This window comes from Sciurus carolinensis, chromosome 4 (assembly GCF_902686445.1).
Source record: "Sciurus carolinensis chromosome 4, mSciCar1.2, whole genome shotgun sequence".
Classification (NCBI taxonomy): Eukaryota; Metazoa; Chordata; class Mammalia; order Rodentia; family Sciuridae; genus Sciurus; species Sciurus carolinensis.
The window spans coordinates 95345819-95368657 of NC_062216.1; the positions used below are offsets into that span (position 1 = coordinate 95345819).

General features: G+C 37.3%; 1 protein-coding gene across 6 annotated transcripts in view; it reads left to right on the top strand.

The window, feature by feature from the left end:
- The window catches only part of Far2 (fatty acyl-CoA reductase 2), a 151613-nt gene that overhangs the window by 75877 nt on the left and 52897 nt on the right, over positions 1-22839 (top strand). For 2 of the 6 annotated variants that reach the window (XM_047548353.1, XM_047548354.1), the window contains exon 2: positions 9395-9534. The exons of the other annotated variants lie outside the window; for them this stretch is intronic. The gene's annotated coding sequence lies outside the window, so the exon portion shown is untranslated. The remainder of the gene's footprint in view (positions 1-9394; positions 9535-22839) is intronic. 6 annotated transcript variants of the gene reach the window in all.

Here is a 22839-nt window from a genome sequence, read left to right on the forward strand (position 1 = left end):
TTCCCCACTGAGTATAGCAAGCTGATCTCCAACTTACAGTTGACATGTTGTAGAATAATTGGGATACTTTGGAGTTATAATCTGCGTTTAGTTCTGCTAATGAGGCAGAAACAAAATAAAGTATCAGGTTCCTGAAACATATCTGGTATTATTAACAGATCCATATGAAAAACTAAGTTGTAGGGGTTGGAAATCTGATTTTTGAACAAGCTGTGTGGGTGACCCAAATGGGAGTCCTTATTCTAGCTACCACACTTTAAGTTCATGATGCACCTGCTGACAATTTCATCTCTCAACTCAAAGATAATACAATGAAAAATAAAATAATTCTGGGGAACAAGAAGAAATTAGTTGAATTAAAGATGTCAGAAACTTCTTCATTCATTCAATCATTCATGAAATCTTCATTGAGTGTCTACCAAGTCTTGGGCTCTGCCTTAAATTCTGAAGAAACAGTGATGAGCAAAAGCAGTTGCAGCACTTCCCTCATAGAATTTAAAGTCCAGGAGAAGCAACTGTAATCAATTTATCATATAGATAAGCATAAAAGCACAACATGAAAAGTGTTAACAGGGAGAGGTACATGGAAGGAGCTTAAATGCCACTTAGAATATGGAAGTCAGGAAAGTCCTCGCTGTGGAAGTGACAATTAAACTGACAGCTGAGAGGACTGGGAATTGCTAAATCAAAGATGGACTGGACTCTAAGTAAAGGGAACAGCCTTCTTTCACGCAGTCATTCAACACCTTCAGGCACTACTTTTATAGCTGAGGATACAGCAATGAACACCGTGAATTCCCTGCCCATGTAGAGGCTGTGATTTAGTTTCAGGAGAAATGAACCATAAACAAATGACCAAATAAATATAAACATCAACTGTTGTTTTTGGTTTTGTTTTGGCATCAGGGATTAAACCCAAGGGCACTTAAGTACTGAGCCACATCCCCAGCCCTTTTTTTACTTTTAATTTTGAGACAGGGTCTCACTAAGTTACTTAGGGCCTTGATAAGTTGCTGAGGCTGGTTTTGAACTTGTGATCCTCCTGCCTCAGCCTCCTGAGCCACTGGGATTACAGGCATGCCACTGCACCGGGCATATCAGCTGGCTTTAAGCTCTGTGAAAAAAACTGGCTAAGATGAATATCAGGAAGTAAGAAGATATTTTTGAGGTGAATGTCAGGAGTCAGCAATGGGTGAATATGGAGGTGAAAAAGAAGGATGTGTCAAAAGCAATTCTTGACTTTCTGGTTTGTACAACAGGATGGACAATTATTTCATTCATGGAAACAGAAAAAACTAGAATAGGACTGGGCTTGAAGGGAAAATGTGAGATCCCAGAGAAAATGTCAAGGAAGTAATTGTGCATCTACTGTGGTCTGAAACTCAAGGGGGAGATCTGGGCAGGAGAGATTAATTTGTGAGAGATAATGCAAAACTGAAAGGAAAGAGAGTTTTCAAAAGGGTAGATGGATAAGCAAGTGATGAAACGGTTGGTCAATCATGCAGCTCTCTGAGAAGCCGGGACAGAATGAAATTCAAACATAAATGTGGACATAAGCCTTAATATTACAAAGAGGGACAGTTTTCCCCCTATTGGAAAGGTTGATGCAGCCAGGTGAGGTGGCACACACCTGTAATTCCAGCAGCTTGGGAGACTGAGGCAGGAGGATCTCAAGTTCAAAGGCAGCCTCAGCAAAATTGAGGCTCTAAGTAACTCAGCAAGACCCTATCTCTAAATAAAAATACAAAATAGGACTGGAAATGTGGCTCAGTGGTTGAGTGCCCCGAGTTCAATCCCCGGTACCCCTTCCCCCGCAAAAAAGGGTTGATGCAGGTACAAGGAGACTTATTTGTAATTATTGATTTGTTTATTCAACAACTATATCGTGCATCTTCAAGTACTAGGGATATGGAAATTTAAAAAAACAATCCTCACCATCAAGAAGCTCACATATATGACAGATTTTACAAATGCAGCAATAGAAAAGAGTTCATGAGAACTACGAGAACGCTTGGCCTGGCTAGGTGCACACGCTGAGACTTATGGAATGTAGATTTTCCAAAGATCAGAGGCAATATGGGTATGACAGGGGGGTCTATCTATGATAAGGAAGAGAAAATTAAGACACCTCTCCAGGTGGGTGGGAGAGTGTCAAGGGACAGAGTTCGGGTTGTACACTTATCCCTCAGAGGAAATAAATGCCATTTCCAGTAGATCGTGAGAGTCCCAGGTTTGAACTAACTGTTTGCAATCCTAGGCTTCTATTTCTTCAAAGACATTTTCTCAGGAAATTTCTCTTTGAAAACTAGAGCAAAGGCCTTAGTCTGTGCTTGTTGTCAATCTTTCCTGAGGTCTGAATAGAACAGCCTCTCCATCCCTGCCAATATCCAAACTGCAAATCTCCTTAGGGCTCCCCCACACTCTCTTGCCCACATCCTTTTGTGCTTTCCTCCCTTCCTCCTGGTTCTTTCTTCCCATGGCCTCCCTCCCTACTAATTTTCCATCATGTTTTTGGAGTTCCTTCCATCTGTTTCTTCTTGCTCTAACTGAAAGTCGGTATCCTACTAGGACACTATTTCCCTCTGTAACTGCCTCAAATACAGTTGTTCATTCCTTCCCATATCAGGAGGGTGCTGGCATTCTCTGACACCCACACATACTTCCAGCCTCTTTTTGGTACATCATACCATTTGATTATTAATCTCCCTGGCATCACTGCCATCCATCCACATCATGATCATTATTCCATTTTCTAAATCAGAGTTTGGGGCACTGAAACACCATCTTTCTCTTCAATGTCAATCCTGCCATATTGTTGTAGGTGACCCAACAAATACACATATCTCCCCAGTTCCCTTTGGCTGATTCAAACCCAATGATTTTCGGATCTTCTCCTCACTGGAAAAACCATGCCCTTGGCCAGATAAATTTGGCCTCCAGAGAGGCTTCAACTCTGGAATTCTGAATTCCAACATCTTATTCTCTGACAACATTATGCTCCTGACAATGTTGGGCTTCCTGTGACAGTAATCACCACCCTTATATTCCAACCTTATCAAGTAATCCAGTCTCTTGACCCTCCCCCATTTTCCCTCAATCTGTTAGTCTCTGCCTGGCTCTATTTCCATCCCAAATGACCCTACACTACATATGACCCTACACTACATAACTTTTAATCATTCCCCTAAATCATTTCCTTAATCCATATACCCAATCTTCTTAATACCTTTGGTACTTTTCACCTCTAGAATCCAAACCCTGGAAAATATGTTGAAGACCAGCTTCTCTGCACCTGTTCAAGCACCACCTGCACCACCAAGTGCAGCTGTGGAAAGCTGCACATTCCTGCAGATTGATGACACTAGTGGTTTCCAGGTCTGAATAGATCCAATCTTGTTCAAGCAGTGTCCCTTGGGTCCTAGTCATCTCATTCAATCCTTTACTCCTTCACCATCTTCCTGAAGTCCTCTAACCCACAATTCCTGTGCCGTTTTCAGCACATGACTCCTCTTCCTGTTTCAGAAGAAAATAAGAGTCTTACGACAACTCTGTCAGTTTATCCTCTTATGGATAAATTGCAAAGTCTGTCAACTTCTTTCTTTCTCTCCCTGCCAATCCCATACCTGTATGTATTTATCTGTATTTTAACCAAATTAGTATTTATGCCAAATTAATGTATCTTTCTTTCTGTCTTCGGTCTAATTCTTGGACTTGACTCTAGATGGAATTTGCATATCTCTCTTTTTCTGAGACCTCATTAGGAGTCTCACTAGATCAAGCCTATTCTTCATTACTAATTTTCTTATTAATTTCTCATATTTTAAAATAGTAAAAACAAATAAAACCCACTTTGCCAGCTCTATCTTCTTCTTCTCTCCAGAGTCAGGCTTCTGAAAAAAGTTATCCAGTTATACTTTTATGCCATTCCCTAGTTTCATTTCCATTAACTCTTCTGGTTGCAATCTTTTTTCTACACCCACCAATTCAATGAAACTCCTCTTTCAGGCCTATTAATTATGTCCCAGTCAGGGAACCTGATGGACACTTCTCTATTCTTATTTACTTAGCACCTCTGCCCAATTTGATGTTGGTGTCTATCTCCTTTGTCTCCAGCATCCCTGCTTCTTCTTCTTTGTTTATTCCCTCTCATGTTCTTTTTAGGCTCTTCCTCTGTCTGTCCCTTAAATATTGGTTTGACAACTTTGGATAAACTCATCTTATTTCACATATGATTTACCTCTGGTGAGTTAGCATCTTCCTATCTAGAGTTTCTAATCCAAACTTCTCAGAATATGCAGTCATTCTACTTATATGCCTAAGCACAATAGAGATTTTGCATGAAACCTTCCTTATAATCTAACTTAGCAGATTAAATATTTCTCATGTTTCCTTTTTGCTAAGTTAAACACCACTATTACCTATCTAAGTATCTCGACCAGAAGCCAGAGAGTCAGAACCACTTTGTTTCACCTTCCACATCCAACAGTCATGAAATACTGATGTTTTCACTTTTCATTAAATATCCTTCCCTTTTCTCACCATTTCACTCTCCTATATTTTCACTTAAACTTTTATTACTTGTCAACTCAATTCTGCAAAACCTCTTATCTAGTTCTCTGCCTCTAGTCTGTATTTGTTTAATCCACTCTCTACACTGCAACTGGATCAACTTTCTGAATCTCTGATCTGCTCAGGTTGCTTTCTTCCTTAACATTCTTCCATGGTCATTGTCTTCAGGGTAAGATTCATTCCTTTATGATATGTCCCTGATTGCATCTATCAATAACCTCACCCTTCTTTTCCCAAGGCCTCCTTATCCTTTTAGATGTAGTTCAGATATTCTCTCCTCGGGGGGGCTCTTCCATGACCCCACCCTCAATATCTGTTAAAGGTCCATCCAAGGTCTTTGTAACCCTTACTTAGGTATTGCAATTATTTGTCACTTATTTAAATTACTCATCTTTTATGTTTCACTTGTTCATCATACGCTTACCACATTTTATTGTAATCACTTGTTGAGTCTATGTTTCTCCCTCAGAATATGAACTGAATAATAATAATTACCTGCACATATGTTCACTGAGTACCAAGGATTGTTCTAAATTTTTAACTTGTGTTAACTCATTTGGCCCTTGCAGCACCCATTATTTCTGCAGGGCAGAAATCAACCCTTCTTCTTCACTGTTAATACCCTGTGCCGGCTACATGATGTATATTCCATAAATATTTCTTGAATGAATACCTGAATGAGTGATTCTATATTTAGGAAATAGAAAAGATATTCATAAAGAAGGTAGATAAATTAACAGACCAGAATGAAAGTGAAGACTTAAGTCAGGTTGACATTCCAAACAATGGTTGGAATTTTTTAAGTGCCAATTAGAAAATCCCATGATATTTCACTGTAGTACATTCTAGGAATGCCATTTAGCAGCTCTTTGTGTTATGGAAATATACCTTTATATACCTCTTGGTGTTTTTCCATAATCCCTTCACTTGAAAATTGGCTATTACTCAGCCACTTCTCCTCTAATAAATACTGAAGCATGTGGTCAGTAAAGAGATACACTGAGGAGTTCAAGCTATGGCAAGAAAATAAGCCTAGAGCAAATGCGCATTTACCAATAGTTGGATTATTTTCTCTTGCAATAAACACATAAGCTATGCCTGAACTTTGCACCACAAATTGTCATTTTTGCAGTGTGTGCCCTGGCACACATCCCAGCCAGTTCCATCAGTAATACTGAGCACCTACAATGCACAAAGCATTGTGTTGTATCAGGACTGGGCCCAGCTCTGGGGAAAAACTGTAGTGAGTAATGGCAGTAAATGAGATAAAGGTTACATGTTTTGTCAGGAAATAAAATACTGCTAGTCAATGCCATGTTACTCTTCAAATAATTTCACTAAAATCTAGGTTGAATTTAAAAACAGGAAAACTTCTTTTATGGATTCAGTCTGCCAATTGAGAGACATGGCTAGTAAAACAGAAACGCTTTTGTAACTAAAACTTTAATCTTCAGAAAGAATTGCCCTTAACTTCTTAAAGCACCATAAGTATATCTGAAATCAAAGAAGAACTAGGACATGACTAAAGAAAAGAGGGAGTTCATTCCTTTTTGTAACTTTGGGCCTTAGTTTGGGGACAACAAATCAAAAATGTCCCAAAACTTTTGAAAAAGGAAAATCAGAGTAACAGAACACCACTCACATTAAACTGGAGATATATTGTCATCTTTAGTTAAAACTAGTTAGATTCATCATGGTAGGATAGATTTCTTATCCTTGCTGATATTAGTCCAGTCCCAATATGAAGAAAACTTTCCTTTCTTGTTTAGCACATTTTTGTCATAAGTTAGAGGCAAGGATTTCTGTGCTCTTAAACACTACCATCAATTCCTTTTTGCTTGGAAGTACCTAACAAGCTAAGCCCAAACTGTAAAGCACTGTTGAATTAAAAGGCACTATTAAACCCACCTTGAACTAACTGCTAGAATTAAGCCTTTATGTAACAACTTAGATCAGCAGTTCCCAAAGTGTTTTCTGCAGACCTCTGGAGGTCTCAGGACACTTCAGGAGCCAACTGGACAAAAACTACTTTCATAAAAATGCTACTATGTTGTTTACCTATTTTACTGGGTTGATATTTACACTAATGATGAAAAGCACTGGGGCGGAGGGGCAAAACGTGAATTGACACAAAGGCCCCAAAATGTCATTGCATTCGTTGTCTTGTGCTGAGTTAAAAAAGAAAGAAAGAAAGAAAAGAAATGCCCAGTTTTGCTAAGAGTGTCCTTTAAGAAGTTGTTAGAAATAGCATATTTCAACTTTTGTGCACATTTTTAGTATTTTCTATGGTGAAATGCAAAGTACACAGAAAACCCTCCTGCTGCACACAAAAAGTAGGTTGCTGGCATTGAAGAAAAGCATTGTGTGACTGGGCCTAGAGCCGAACTAAGCTGATGGTTTGCACACAAAGCATGTTTACCTGAAAGAATGACTGACAGACAAACTGTGATCATTCAGATTTGGGTATTTGGCAGATATTTTCTCAAAATAAACTAAGTGAATCTGACACCAAAGAAAATAACTGAAAGTGTTGCCAATGATAAACTGAGTTATTGAGTGGAAACTGGAGTTTTGGAAGATTTGTATCAGGTACCATTGAGCTTGACAGCATCCCAGCATTTAAAGACTGATGGTGAGATTGGTGGTGATCTTCTCAAATGTGATTTTTATGATGTTATATAATGAAATGTGTCAACGTTTGGAAGATTGGCATAACTCAGGGAGCCATTATCTTCCAAATTCCAAAGTATGCTGTAAATTTATGCATGAGTAAAAGACCATCTAAGGGGCAAACAGACCAATGGATCTTATTGTAGCAAAATATGAAAAGTTCATTAATTTAGATTCTACATTATACTGAACTTCAAGAAACTATAATTTACCAAGGTCTTGGTAGAATATCAAAAGGAAACTTCCATAATTATCTAAAAAGGCTTTAAATATTTCCTCCCTTTTCCAATTAATCTCTGTGGGAGACCAGATTTTCTTATATATTCAACCAAAATAATATAGAGAGACAGATTGTATACAGAAACAGATATGAAAATCTATTTGTTTTCTTTAAAGCAGATATGCAAGATATTTGCAAATATGTAAAACAGTGCCAAATCTTCTCAAAATATATACTTTTTTTTAATTTGGAAAATATTTGCTTTCTTAAAAATATGTGATTTCTTTTAACATTTAGTAGGTTTTAAATGATAAATACTTTTAAATGTTTCAGTTTTGTTTTCAAATATACTAAATATTGGTGGATATAACCACATTAAAGTTCTTTGGGTTATTTGGTAATTTTTAAGGGTACAAAAGATGAGGGACAAAAATAGGCAAGAACAGCTAGTTTAGATGATCACAGCAAAGGAGGACTATTTCACTCAGGCTAAAGTTTAGGTAAATAGAAACCATCATTTTTTTGCGATTTAATCCCAAAGAAACATAACTGCTTATTGATTAAGATATGATTCAAGGATTTCAGACCCAAATTTTTAAAGAAACCCAGCATTTTATCAGAGGTTTTTGAGAGCAAAAGAAACCAACTACAATTTTACTAGTTTTCTATTGTTATGTATTAAATAAACCACAATTTTTCAGTTTAAAGCATCAGGTGATTATTACCTCACAGACTCCAGATGGTTGTAGAACTCATGGAACTTTACTTCTTCAAAGAAGACTCCTTCTTCAGAAAACCAGTCACTCTTTTAAAGGGATCAACTTATTAGATCAGGTCCCCCTTTTCAAACAATGAAGTCAGTTGATTAAGGACTTTAATAACATCTGTAAAATCCTCTCACCTTTGCCAAATGAGGTAATAATCATAAAAACATCATCACAATCTCCATATTGTATTGGTTACCAAGTTGCAGGCCCTGTTCTCAAAAAGAGGGGATTATACAGGGCTCTGGGCATTGATATTGTTTATATAGAACTCTGCCTACTGTGGCAATCTAGACAAATAGGGAATTTCTTGGAAGTAAAGTGGGTAGCCACACAGTCAAAGAAATGTTTGAAGGACCAGTCTCAAAATGAACAAGTCCTAAGAGCTATCAAAGTCTCATTTTTTTCTATCAAAAAGACAACAGTTAATTGATAAGGTTACCTGGTCAACATGCCACAACTAGAGGAATTGACTCCAAATATATTGTTGAAAAGTTTGTGTATCTTTATCAAAATTGGAAAATCCTATTCCTTCACCAAGTGTATCTCGATAGAGATCCCCACAAAGAAAGAGAAGTGCTGCCCACAATGGAGGTAATAACTAGTAGAGGAAAGAAGAGATGCTGAAAAGCCCCAAAACAAATACCCACCAAAGTCATCATCACAAAGATATCATAACTCTTCAATGTGCAAAGTCAGAGAAACATTATACTTCAATGGTATATGCTTATAATTTAAAAATTGGTAATTCTTTTATTATTGTTATTTTATTTCAATTTCACTTTATTTTAAAGGTGCTAAGGAACCATATACAATTGTGCAATTATTTATATCTCTCCCAAGAAAACTACAAACCTTCAGAGATTGTGTGACATTTTTCTTGGTGCCATATTCCATATCTAAATATGCTGCCCACAAAATGTGTTTTCCAATGTTTACTTTCAATTCTGAAGGGGATACATTATTTCTAAGTTTCAAAATTTTCAGTTATTTTAACAATTAAAGAATTGCACATGGAAAATACCATGATTTTGATGATTTCATGATGTATTCTTTTTAGAGCTGATGATGACACCATATCTCCCCAATTATGTTTTTCATCTGGGGAATTTTATGTTCTGTTCCAAAGAAAGGAACAACACAACACACATATCCTTTCTATATTTTACAGGTATTTTTAAGCCCTTAGCATTCATGCAATTATGGTGCCCAGCGTTTCAGAAACCACACCCGATGTCCCAGAATAAATATGCCCTATCTCTGAGATTACAGAATTAGAAAGTGACACCGAGAGAAAACTCTTCATTACATGTAAGCAGAAATTTACCATTATTATTCTTTTAAATGTTCATGATGTTTTAATGGTAATACCTGTAACCCAAAAATTCCATACTCTGTAATTTCTTGAATGTACTTCCTTCTTTCAAAAACCTTGTCCCATAACCAGTAGTATCTCTGGGTTTGATTTTTTTTTTCTTGTAAGTGATTGTCATGCCCATTATAGGGTGACTAGCATCCTCAACTCCTGGGAACTCAACACAAGGAAACATTCTCAGTCAGCTCTCATAATAGATATTTTGAAATTGTCTACCTTTGTAATTTGAAATGTAATTTTAAGATCATAGTTACTTGATTCATTGTACACAAGTGGGGTACAACTTTCATTTCTCTGGTTGTACACAAAGCAGAGTCACACTGTTTGTGTAATCATACATGTACATAAAATAATGATGTTTGTTTCATTTCATTATCTTTCTTTCTCCTCTCCCCCTCCCCACCCCTCATTTCCCTCTACGCAATCCATCCTTCCTCCATTCTTCCCTTACCCCCTCCCTCCCCTGTTATGTATCAGCATCCACTTATCAGAGAAAACATTTGGCCTTTGGTTTTTTGGGATTGGCTTATCTCACTTAGCATAATATTCTCCAACTCCATCCTAAAAAGATGACTATCATACATCCCCTTTGACTTGTTTGTTAATGACACGGAATGACTTCACTGTTTTATTTTGAATATTTCATTTATTGTTGCTATGAAACAGATGCAAATAGTTGTTCTTTTTCAAGTGGAAATATAATTTAGGTATTGTTTACCCCTCATGTTAGTACTTGCCTTCAGTATTACTTGCATCTTCTGTTTGAGATGGTCTCTCCTGCCCCATTGCCCCTCCTCCTTCACCTCTGCCATCATTTCAAGGGATTCCAAAATCACTCTTTCTCTATAGAAAAGGCAAATTGTTCACATCTTCCTGACTTCAGCTTTCAAAAGTGTACTGCATGAGATTCATTTTTACCATTGCACAAACGAAGTATGAATTCAGGTATTTTTAGACCAGGTATCTGGTTAACATTACCTTCTTGTTGATGTGCAAATAACATAGCTCTGGCCCAATCCATGAATCTGTAACCACATTTCCAAGGATCCCTGGCAGGAGTCTAGCCTCACTCTCCTTCTGAATTCCTCAAGATTCTTCATTCTCTGCTGATGTGCTCACCCTTATCACAATTTCTCCTTCCTTTCTGTTTCCAGTGGTAGACGCCGCTCCATTTCCCAAGAGTACCACTAACATGAATGTACAGATCTTTCTGAAGCTGTAGGGTAACAGAATGGGATTTTTTCTTTAATTGAAAATTCGAGCTCACCGTTCAGCCTCTTTATCCACAGCCCACGTTTTTTCATCAGCATTCTTAGTGCCTCAGAGATGTCATTCACCCTCACCCTCAGGCTCTCTTACTCCTCTCAGAACATAGTTAGACACAGTACTTCTGAACTATATCTGGAGATGACATCATTGAAAAAGGTAACCAAACTGCATCATTAATCATGAAAAACAGTGTACATTTCTTTTAAAGCTAGGAATTTCATTGTATGTTTAAAAGTCTAGTTGTGAAAATGCTACTGTGAACTTGTAATAAAGAAATGTTAAGCTCTGTAGATGCAACTTAAATAGTGCATATGTGGGTACATAAATAACAGGTGTTTTGTATGTATGTATACATTTTTAAAGTGCATATGTGTACACGTATCTAACTCTTTCTTCTTCATCTAATATTACTGTGACTCTTCTATTTAATTAATTAATCTATCTACCTATCTATTTATTTATTTTTATGATGCTGGGGATTGAACAACCCAGAATCCAGGGTCTCATCCATGTTAGGCAAGTGCTGTACCACTGAGCCACACCTACAGCCCCAAATGTGACTTTTTACTTTATATGTAATAGAAACTAGAAGATTTTCTCAAGAAAATGAAGGAGGAAATTTTGCAAACAATAGATTTATTTTACCTGGATATTCTGTACATTGAGGTTTTTGTTTTTGTGTATATGACTATAAATGACTCTTTTCTTTTTCTTCTGGAAAAAAAAAACAATTTTTACTTTGCTGTCCTCCCTCCTCTTGCTTTCCAGTTCAATCTCCTTTTTCTTTTTCTTTTCTTTTTTTTTTTTTTTTTTTTCCTATTTTCACACACTGGGTATTTTCTTGGAGACTATTGTAACTTGACAATGTTCCCAATATTTCCTTTGATGTTGTATTCTAAGCTACCTTAAAAAAATGTAAAATCGTTTCCTTCTTTCCTGTGTCAACTTTTGAAATAAAAAGAAGGGCAAGCATCTTCAAAGCCAGCAGCTTCTTCTTCCTGTTGCACATTCCAGCAGCAGGGCTTATGTTGCTTGCTGGTTTTCCTGCCTTTCATTCCTGAGGAGCTGCCTCAGCTGCGGGAAGGAGTGATTGATTCCTGAGGGAGTTGCTGATGGGTGTAGCCAGCACCCTGGGGTGTGCAACAGAGCTGTGAGAAAATCCCCCTTTCCTCTCTGTAGAGTCTCTACAGAGAAGTCACTGCAGTAAATGTATTTCATGACAGCTGGATGTGGCAAATGTGGGGGCAGCCTGAGCTCTGGAGTGCCCAGTCTGAATGCTAAGCAGGGACCTCACCTCTGGATGTTTGCGTACGTCCATTTGAATGCACAGCATTTCCTGTTATGCAGAAGATTCACAGATGTCTGGATACAAAACTTAAGGATTTTTGAAGAATCAGAGGAAAGTTGAGTTTGAGCCTTTCCTTTGGCCCTTTCATTCCATATAGAATTTCATCACCCAAAATGACAAAAATAAATAAATAAATAAATAAAGCTGGGGGGATTGAACAAACAAAAATCTCTCCTTTGAAATTTCATTTTCTTTGATCAACTCATGACACAAGGGTCTTTGTCCAGTCCTCTAAATCAGTATATATGCACATGCTAAAACCATGTATTCTCATGTCGTGTTTAAATGCTTTTAAGTTATGTAGAGGCCCATGTTTATTAAGGGAAATGTCCCAATTCAGACATTGAGATGCCGCAGAGAAGTTAGATAAGAACGAGAAGACTGGAAAATAGAGAAGTATTTCCTTACAAGCAAGTCAAGTCTCAAGATTTGCTGGACTCCAAGGCTCTTCATATGTTCAATTTGTAGTACAGAATTAGAGTTGCCATTATCACCCTAAACTCTTAATAGTGCATCTGAATTGAATTTGTCTGCTAACCTAGTAGGCCCGTAGACTAATATTATGCTTGCAGCCACTTGCTTTTAGGGAAGGAGGAAGTCCTCAAAATTACACCTTAGGTTTAGCAGAGGACAGCAAGGAAAAGCCACTCTTCTATCTTTGGGCACTGGCTAATGGTATAATTCTGGAGTTTTGAGATCGGGTTCAAACCATTGCTCTGCCACATGTGTGGTCCCTTTAAAAAGTTGATTTTTGTAAGTTCCTTTATAAATTGGGGAAAGAACTGCATGAAAATTTACAAAAACCAACCAAATAAAAAAGGAAAGACTATTGGTTCTGAATTTTTATAGCAAGGAAATCAACCACCATCTCTTCTGTTTAAGCAGAGATTCAAAGGCAAGACCAGGGGGGCAATTGCTATCAAGTCCCCTCTCCTCTGGTAAGAGCTCTGATTCTTTTCTTCTTACTTGAACAAATCCTACTCTTTAATGCTCACTCTTTACTGTCCATGGATTTTGTTCTTCAAATTTGTGAGATAAGAACCTGGAAAAGTCATTGGCAGGAGGCAGTGCTGCAACACTGGAATCCAGTTTCATCTTTAGAGGGCTCATCTGGGATCCTTCAGAAGGTATGATCCCTGCCCTATGAACACTTTATCCAGTCACCCACTGTATCATGGACCTCTGGACTGCCCTGATGTATGAGATGCTCAAACTACAAATGGCCCTACAGATGGAATTCAAAATGAAATCCCCCTACAGATGGAATTCAAAATGAAATCCCCATCTGTAGGGGCCTTCGATAAGCCTCTGTACAGGGACCCTGACATTCTTTCCCTACCAGTGATCCTTTCCATCTTGAAATAGCCAGAATGGTTGTTGCCCCTGTCCCTAATGGTAGGCAGGGCAATTTCTTCAGAGTGGGGATATGAAAAAATAGGATAGACAGGGAGGCACTTAAGGCAATGGGGCCCATAAAGACTAAAGGTAAAGGCTACTCCATGAGAATAACCTGTAGAAGGATTCCAAACATTCCATAAAAATCCTTATTCCCAGAGCTGTGGGAAAAGGGAAGCAGACTGGACCTGAGTGAAGGCTACCAAATGAAGGATTAAAAGGGCACAACTAATCAGAAGGTCATGAGCCAAACCAATAGCTTTGGCACTTTTCCAATGCCTGATTATCATAGATATTGACCAATAGCTTTCGTAATTTTCTAATACCTGATTAGCATCAATATTTATCAATAGCCTTGATATTTTTCTGCCGGGGTCCAGCCCTAGCAGGAGCCCATGGGTTCCACACCGGTAAACGGGGTGCGGGGAGACAGCGTCGGCGATGGATGGAGAATGAAAGACACAGACTCTAGTTCTGGTGCAATCAATCCCACTTTATTCTGGGGAAGGCTGGGTTGATATACAATTTTCTTCAGGCTATAATGGCAGTCTTGTGGTTATATTAAAGAAGTTTTCAAAGCATAGGCAGAAAACAACAACCTTACAGATCATCCTTACCTAATCACAATTGTTTTAAGAATATCTAACTACATTGATGAGCTAATACAATGTTTATTTCCTTAAAATCTAAACTCTACGTGACCTAAGACTATTCTTATTATTCTTGCGGTTAAAGTGATAGACAAGTAATCTCATGTGACCATTTCTATTAGGTCCCTCTGGTTAATATCTAAATTGCTGAGTTAAGGGTTACAGGAGGGCAGCGGTGCCAATGGATATTGTGTGCCAACATTTATTATAGGGGTGACATATTCTTTGTAGGAAGGAAGGAATGTCTTGGAACCTTATTCTCTTACCTCACTACCACACATAAACAAAACCATTGTTAAAATTTAAACAGCCTGTTGGAGAGAAAGGCAGATTTATAACTATTTTCTCCAGAGGCTTTCAGAGACTCATTGCACGGTTGCAAAATTATTTTTAATTTTGTTAATGATAAAGACCCTTTGTTTTTCAGATTGTAGGTAATATTTTCTGGAATTTTTGTTGTATTCCCTTCATCCCCTTAAGCAATCCGTTCAGACTGAAATGAGTAATATATTATCAGAGAAAACACAGCAGAGAAAACACCATGCTTTGGAGCAAAACATCCAGCAATTCCTTTTAGGATGAGCCTTTGCAATCATCCTCCAGAGGATCTTTGTCAAGCACTGGATGGAATTCCGGATGCCCCCGCATTTTTCCAATTCCTGATTACCACAGATAGTGATCAATGCCCCTACCCAGAAACTATATAAGCCCCTACACTAGTACATTTAAGTAGCATCTTGCTATCAGGTACCCTCTCACAGGGCAAGAGCTATGCTTCTTTTCTTCTCACTTGAATAAATTCTACTATTTTTTGCTAAACAAAAGAAGAAGAAGAAAAACTCAGGTGAGGGAGTGGGAAAAGTTTGCAATGGCAGTAGGGGACCCTGCCATGTGTCCTGATTGGAGGCTGCTGTCTGTAAGCAGGCAAACTAGAAGCAGGGAAGCCTATGTGATTGGTTAGGGGGTGTGTTGTTGGCTTTCTGTTGGTGCTAAGTTGGAAATGGGGACAAAAATTAAGGAAACTGTCAGTAATTACGTCCTAAAGCTATTTGGAGTCAACTGTTAAAGAAATTATTGCTTATTCCTGTATTGCCACTGGCGGTAACAATCTGGCTTCCTGCTACTCTGACTTATGGCAGATTGACTTCCTGGATTGTTTATTGCAGATAAAGGGTTGGTTTCCTGGGCAGGTTGCTGCAGGTTGTGGATCAAAGTTCCACCTTATTATTTTTATTGTTATTCTGTTACTCTATTTGTATATTCAGTTTCTTCATTGCACTCATGGAAAGCATTCACAGTACAATCATCTAGTAGGTACTTAATAAGGAGAGGCACAGTCTCTTCAAGTGTTTAAACCCACTGCTATCTGGTGTACTTTTCCTGTGTCAGTGATGGAATTGGAACAGAAATAGAGAATGTGAAGAAACTCAGAGTAGGTTAGTATAACTTGACCCTCTTCTGTAGAATTAGGCCAAGTTGGAATGGTCTATCAGTTGTAGGCAAAATGCTTTTGAATTCCTTAGGAAAATCTTAAATGATCCATTTCCTTAACTTTGCTTCTATGAACTAAGAAAACATTCCAGGGGTACTTATAAGTCTCTAAATTTACCTTCAAGTTAAGTATGTTTTGGAGGGATATCAATGAGCCTTAAAGTCCTATGTAGTTTTTAAAAGCTTGATAATAAGAACTGATAAGATGAGGGACAAAGTCCCTTATCATGAATGGGTAGGTATCTCATTCTCCATTTGACCCCAGCTTCTAGCATAATGCCTATAATACTGTATACACTTAATCAGCTGTTGAATGAATAAAAGAACGTATTTCCCAACTTTGATCAGATAGTTATCATGAACATAATTAGTATACCTATTATCTTCCATGTCATTTGGCTATTCTTGTATGTTCTTTTTTCTCTAGCGTGCCTAATGTCTGATTAAGTTAAAAGTAATCAAATTGTGGAACTTAGAGGCCAAAGCAAGAATGACTTTTTGGTCACTTTCTCTGCCCAAAATGCTGGATTCTGGGAAGTGCTAATGACCACATTAAATGGTATCTTAAAGCTTTGCTCAGTGAACAGGAAAAAAAAAAAAAAGATGACATGAAGTAGCATCTCATTAGCATCAATGTGAAGTGGTGCCAAATTTGAACTTTAAATTCTAAACTTATTGAAGTGATTTCACAGAGATATGTTTCAAGTCACTTATTTCACACAACTTCTCAGGCATGAGCATCCTAGGAACTTCAGAGACAGGCAAAGCTTCTATTTGGTTTGTCTGAGTTGCTGAGGACCAAGATGTTAGAGGCAAAAGAAATGACTTAACAACAATCCATTTCTGGTGTGGTCTTCAAACTCCAAAACATCCATTTATACATCCATTTTTTTCATTTTTTCAGTCAGTTAAGCAAAATTGATTAGTCACTTAGGTTATAGCAGTAATTAGTGATATAAAGTGAATCTTCTGTCCTGCCCAAGAAAAGTTCAAGTGCATGATCCACAAAGTCAGTGAGAGATGGGATCTGACAGAACATATTCATTCAGTTATGCTACCTAAAGTGCATAATGATGATTAAATTCTCTGGCTCTAAAGAACTTGTACAGCAGAAAATTTTGTACACAAATATACAAAATAGAACATGGCAAAGATGTGAGAGAAAAAAAATAATATGTTCTTCCTGTGTTTCCTCCCTTCTATTACAGCCTCATTGACCCAGTTGTAAAATGTGCCAGGTTCTGCCTTCCCTTTTTATATAAGCCCTGCCAGTGATACTGTTCCCATTTCACAGGGAAGAAGCAACACCTGACAAAGACTGTTTGCTTAAAATCACAGTTAGGAAGCGGCAGAGAGAAAATTCAAACCCTCTGCTGACTTACTCTGGTACTCGGTGCTCATTATATTTGTGTTTTCCACAAATAACCACTGGGCAAGCCCCTCCAAATCTACTGAATCACAGTGGGATGAGGGTTGAAGGCCTCTGGTTCTGATTCCTACAACAATGTGAGAACCACTAGAATTGCCCATGGCTTAGCTCCTCCTTAGCCCTGGCCTGAACCATTGAACAAACTCCAAAAGGGTTATTTCCCTTTCCATTCTCAGCCTCTCCTGATGGTTCTCTTTCCCTTGGTCATAAATCTTCAGACCCTACAAACTTTACCTCTTTAGACATTGAAGCTTCCACAATCTGTTTCCATTAACTATTCTAGCTTTTCTTATTCTAAAGTCATACTTTGCACTTAGAATACACATTGCTCTTCCTCATGTTCCCTTGCTTAACCATTACTGCCACCTCATATACCTTCTTCAATTTCTGCATCTCCAATCATACTTCTTATTCTAAAACTTGTCTCATGGTGCATGATTAACTGCTCATCACAGAAAAGAAGAACTTTGTCCTGCAGTCACCTAAATATTTTCATATTTTAGATTGCTACATGTGTAATGTTACTTTATATAAACCACATTTTATACAACTTTACATATATATCTGCCAATTTTTGCACTCTCATGATACATGCATGCTTTTTCTGATTGGTGGTAGACCTTAGAAGACAGTCAGGAAAAAATAAGAATAAAGATAAAGTCAGGAATTCTTTATCTTTCTCTTAATCCAACATTCTTCCTATAGTTTAAGGTGGGGTATATAGTAATCAAAAGGAAGCCAAAATTCATTTTTGACTGATGGGTCAACCTAAGTGCTTACCTAAACACAAAACAGGTTATAATAAATTACATTGGCCTATAAATTGTGAAACAGTGGCTCATATTAAGAACTAAATGGCAGAGGATAGACTGTAAAACATCAGGCTTAATATTACAAAAAAAATATTCTATCCCTGTCCATGAAAAAATGAAAATGGATTTTACAATTCCACTAGTAATGCTATGAAAAATATGACTGGATAGTTTAGTCTATCTTAATTGGAATTATAAAAAAGAATAAAATTGAGCTAATACACATTTAAATAACACGCTAACTCAATAAAGAGAACAGGTGTTTTTTCGGTGTTCAAGTAATATCAAATCATTTAGGCATAGAAGTTGTCCCAAACACAACTTGATGGACCTTCTTTCTGACAGCTTGTACTTTGTCGTACAAAACCTATATTTTCTTCTCCTGTTATAGAGTGACTACCTACAGCTTAGTACAAATATGAAGTAATTTTCTCAGATCTGTAAGTACCTTCTCTTAAAGACAAATACCTAAAATCCTTATTGATTTTTTAATAGAACCCATTGTCCCTCTTCAAAGAAAACTGAATGCAATTATAGCTTATGTTCTGTTTGACATGGAACAAGGTCCTTGGGAGAGAATTTCAACATGGGAAATTTTAGCTTTAATTCAGAACTTAGTTCTTCCTAAAGGCCTAAGTGCATATTTCCAAACAGTATATTCATATTTATTCAACTGTTTCTTGAGAGACTGTCAATTTGTTGATACTACTTATGATCAATAACTTACATGCAGGAATAAGGATTTCCAGTTTACCAAATTATATTGGCTGGCTTATAAATAATTTGCATATATTATATCAGCCTTTTTAAAAAATTAAAGCTCCCATGGTTCAAAAACAGCTATTCTGTTGCAATGACTAAGCTCCAGGAATCTCACTACATGAAGAGACTGACATTTTGTCTTTTGCAGGATATAGTCAATAAATACTATGTCTAGTCATTGACATTAACAAATTTTGGTAACTCACATATGTGCAAAAGAATTGTGTGTTTAAATATATTAACCAGTATAATCTTTAGATGCAAGCAATAATTTGTGCAATGATGTTGTACCAATTTTTCTTGTTCTTCCATGGATCAATAGTCTTTTCAGTGGACTGAGTTCATGATGTTAAATCAATCTCCTTTTAATCAAGGACTTGTTAAAGGTCTTCACACATACCAACTATTTTGTTTCTAGTTTCTTTGGTTGAATAAAAGGTTGAGGTACAGGTCTATGCCTGGGAAATAGAAATCTCCAACTTTATTTCTAAATTCCACTTGAATTAATCTGAATAAATCTCTTAACCTATGTGAGTAGCAGAGGAAATAACTGTATCTTGTGAGAAGAAATTAGTCTGCTTTGATGTATTTCCCTTTCATTCCAGAGTAATACAATATGTTTATTAATCATTGTTATGCTATCTTATTATCTCTGTATGTATTTGCATTATATTTTTCAAAATCTTTTAAATAACCATTTGCTTCAAGTTTTAGTGTTGAAAGCCAGGAATCCAGAGAAAAATAATTTTTAGAAGTTTTATTTATTTATGTGAGAAGACATGACTCTATTCCACCTCTTCCAGTCCATGTATTGTTTAGAGTGAGATACGTGAGCTCTGATACCTGTAGGAAATACATAGACAGTTCTGTCATTCATGAAAATTACCTTAGTGCAACCTGAAATCATTAAAGACTTATGCTGTGGCTAAATTGGAGCCAAGTTCTGCTGCTTTCCATGTATCTATATTCTACTATTATTAGAATGTGAATTTTCAAGTAAGCCAATTATTCTATGTACTACTTTAAAGAAAAAAAAAGAATTATTGTGACCATTATATATTAAGGATATAGTCTAAGGTGCAAGGTATGATCTAGGATCAGAAGAGAATCAAATTCCCTATACCAGCTTTTCCCTTACCAAATGAAGCAATGGGCATTCTCACTGAACTGCAACTGGGTCCAAACTCGGCCTTTCTAAATCAGAATCTCAGAAAATGGAGTCTAATAAGGAGCATTTTAAACAAGATTTCCAAATCACTCTGATGCCCACTAGCATTTGTGAACCACCTATTGACTCTTTGTACCATCAGTCCTGACTCATTTGTTCATTGGCTCAATATTTATTGAGGCACTTTGCATTGCTTGGTACTGTGCTAGATAGTCAGCATGTGAGTACCAATATAGTATAAAATATAGACTCTCTTTCAAGTGTTTTACTAGCTACTCAGAGTTAACACAGTGTGTCCTCAATATTTACTAACCCATAACCATGAGGTATTTGGATTCAGAATCAAAGTAGAATTAATAGTCTTAAAATCCTGAATATGAAAAACATCTTTATGTTCTGCTACAACTGTATGGAGCAATCACCTGTCCTGGCCATTACTTTAATTGATTTTTAAAACCACTCTACAAGGTAGGTAGAATATTATTTTTAAAAGGAGGGAAACTTGACTCTTAGAGCTGTCAGGATTCAAGATTCAGAGTTATGTGACCCGTTAGCAGCAGATCAAATTTACTGTCCAGGTTTTCTTTTTCCTAGATCAGTGTTCTTCATGTCTATACTATACCTCACATAATTTATTTCATTACTTAAACTGAGACAGTCTAGAAATAGAATAATTTAAAGAAGATAAAATTATTTCAGCAATGAACAATCGAATTGAAAAACAAATCAAAGAAACAATTCCAAGTCAAATTAATGAAACTTTCTTCCTACAATAAATATTTTACCATCAAGCAAGAATTTTGTTTATTAAAACTGTTAGAGGAATCCTATATATGGTGTATATGGTAGGGGAAAAAATGCAGATTAATTTTATGTAAACTTGCCTGGGCCCCAGGAATATATTTGTGAAGGGAACCTCAGCATCCTTGAAGAGTTCTAGGATCACTCTTCCTGTAGTACAGAATTGACAATGGCAATTGCTGCCATTGAACTGTGTAACCTAAATGCAATGGGAGTAATTGGATTCTGGTATGGCAGGGGCCAAGTGGCATCACTTAAACACTTTGCTAAAGTCAAGATGAAGGCAGTTACCATAATGAACAGCAGAGTCAAAGCAGCAATCAGAAGAGTCTGACTTGCAGAGACTTGTGCTAATGGCTAATCATGATGTTCCTATAAGTGAAATAGATGGGACATCTACTAAATCTTATTTGATCTATATAAACAATAAATTGCTTGATCAACGTAGTTTGAATTAAAGTAGAGAGTTACAGTCCCTTAATCAATTCCTAGACTTGAGCCAGCATAAATACCCAGAATCCCTTGAAAGAAGGGAGACCAGATCCCCTTGAGGAAGGATCCTGATACTCTGCAAAAATTTATACTCTTAATATTTTTTCCAGCTTCCCCCAAAGGGACCTTGGACTTATAATCTTTTACCCAGGAAACTGTGCATTTGGGGGAAGGAAATAATCAGACTTTGGGGAGATTACTGGACACTAGCTCTGAACCGACATTAGTTCCAGGAGAACTGAAATATCACTAGGACTCTCCTGTCAGAGTAGGGAGCTATGGAGGTCAGGTAACAATGGAGTTTTCTCCAGGTCCTACTCATGTTTTGTCAAGTGGGTTCCCAAAAACCCATTCTGTGGTCTTTTTCCCAGTTATAGAATACATAATTAGAACAGATGTTCTCAACAATTGGTTGAATCTTCATATTAGTTCCCTGGGCTGTAAAATAAGGGCTATTATACTGGTAAAGGCAAGGTGGAAGTCACTAGAACAGTTTCTGTTTAGAAAAATATTAAACAAAAAACAATACTATATTTCTGAAGAGACTGGAAATCAGCACCACCATGGAGGATGCAGAGGTTGTGATCCCCACCATACCCCCATTTGTTTGCCTATTTGGCCTTTGCATAAGAGAGATGGATTTTGGAAAACAACAGTGTAGTATCATCTGACAAAAATTCAGACCTTCTGTACCTCATGGAATTTCTATAGGTCCAGTGGTATGGGGCAGATTAAGATATTCCTTCTAAGGTCATGGATATAAGATGTCAAATATAGCCCCTCTTATAACTAAAAGGGAGACATAAGATGAAGTGGGCCTCTTTAGATTTGGAATACATTCTTTATTTGGGTGTGTTCATCCAGCCCATTTACACAGTAACCCTAAACTCTGCTGGTTTTAGGTGGGATCCAGAATAAGACAAGACTCTGCAATAGGTCCAGGCTGCTATGCAGGTCACTCTGCCACCTGGGCCATAGGATCCAACAGATTCAATGGTGTTTGAAGTGTCCACAGCAGACAGGAATGCTGGTTGGCACCTCTGGAAGTCCACTATAAGTTAATCACAGTACAGACCCTTAGGATTTGGGAGCAAGGTCCTGTTATCATCTTCAGACAATTACTCACCTTTTAATTAACAAATGTTGGTCTGATACTGAGTCTTAGTAGAGACTGAACACTTAACCCTGGGCCACCAAGTTGCCATGACCTGAGCTGGCCATCATGAACTGAGTGTTCTCCCTTCAAGCTATAAAGTTGGGTATGCATAACAATGCTCCATTATCAAATGGAAGTAGTATACATTTGATTGGGCTGGAGCAGGAATTGAAGGCATGAACAAATTACATAAAGAAGTAACAAAAATACCCATGGTCCCCACCCTGCTATGCTGCATTCACTCTGCCAGTCTACATCTATGACCTCTTGGGGAGTACCCTATGATAAGGTGACAAATGAGCTAAATATATGGGCCTGGTTTATAGATAGTGATGCATGATATGCAGACACCACAAAAAGTGAACATCTGCAGCATTACAGCCCCTTTCTGACACATCCCTCAAGAATATAATGAAGGAAAATTTGCCCTCCCCCAATAGGTCAAATTTTGAGGGCCTTTGTTCATTT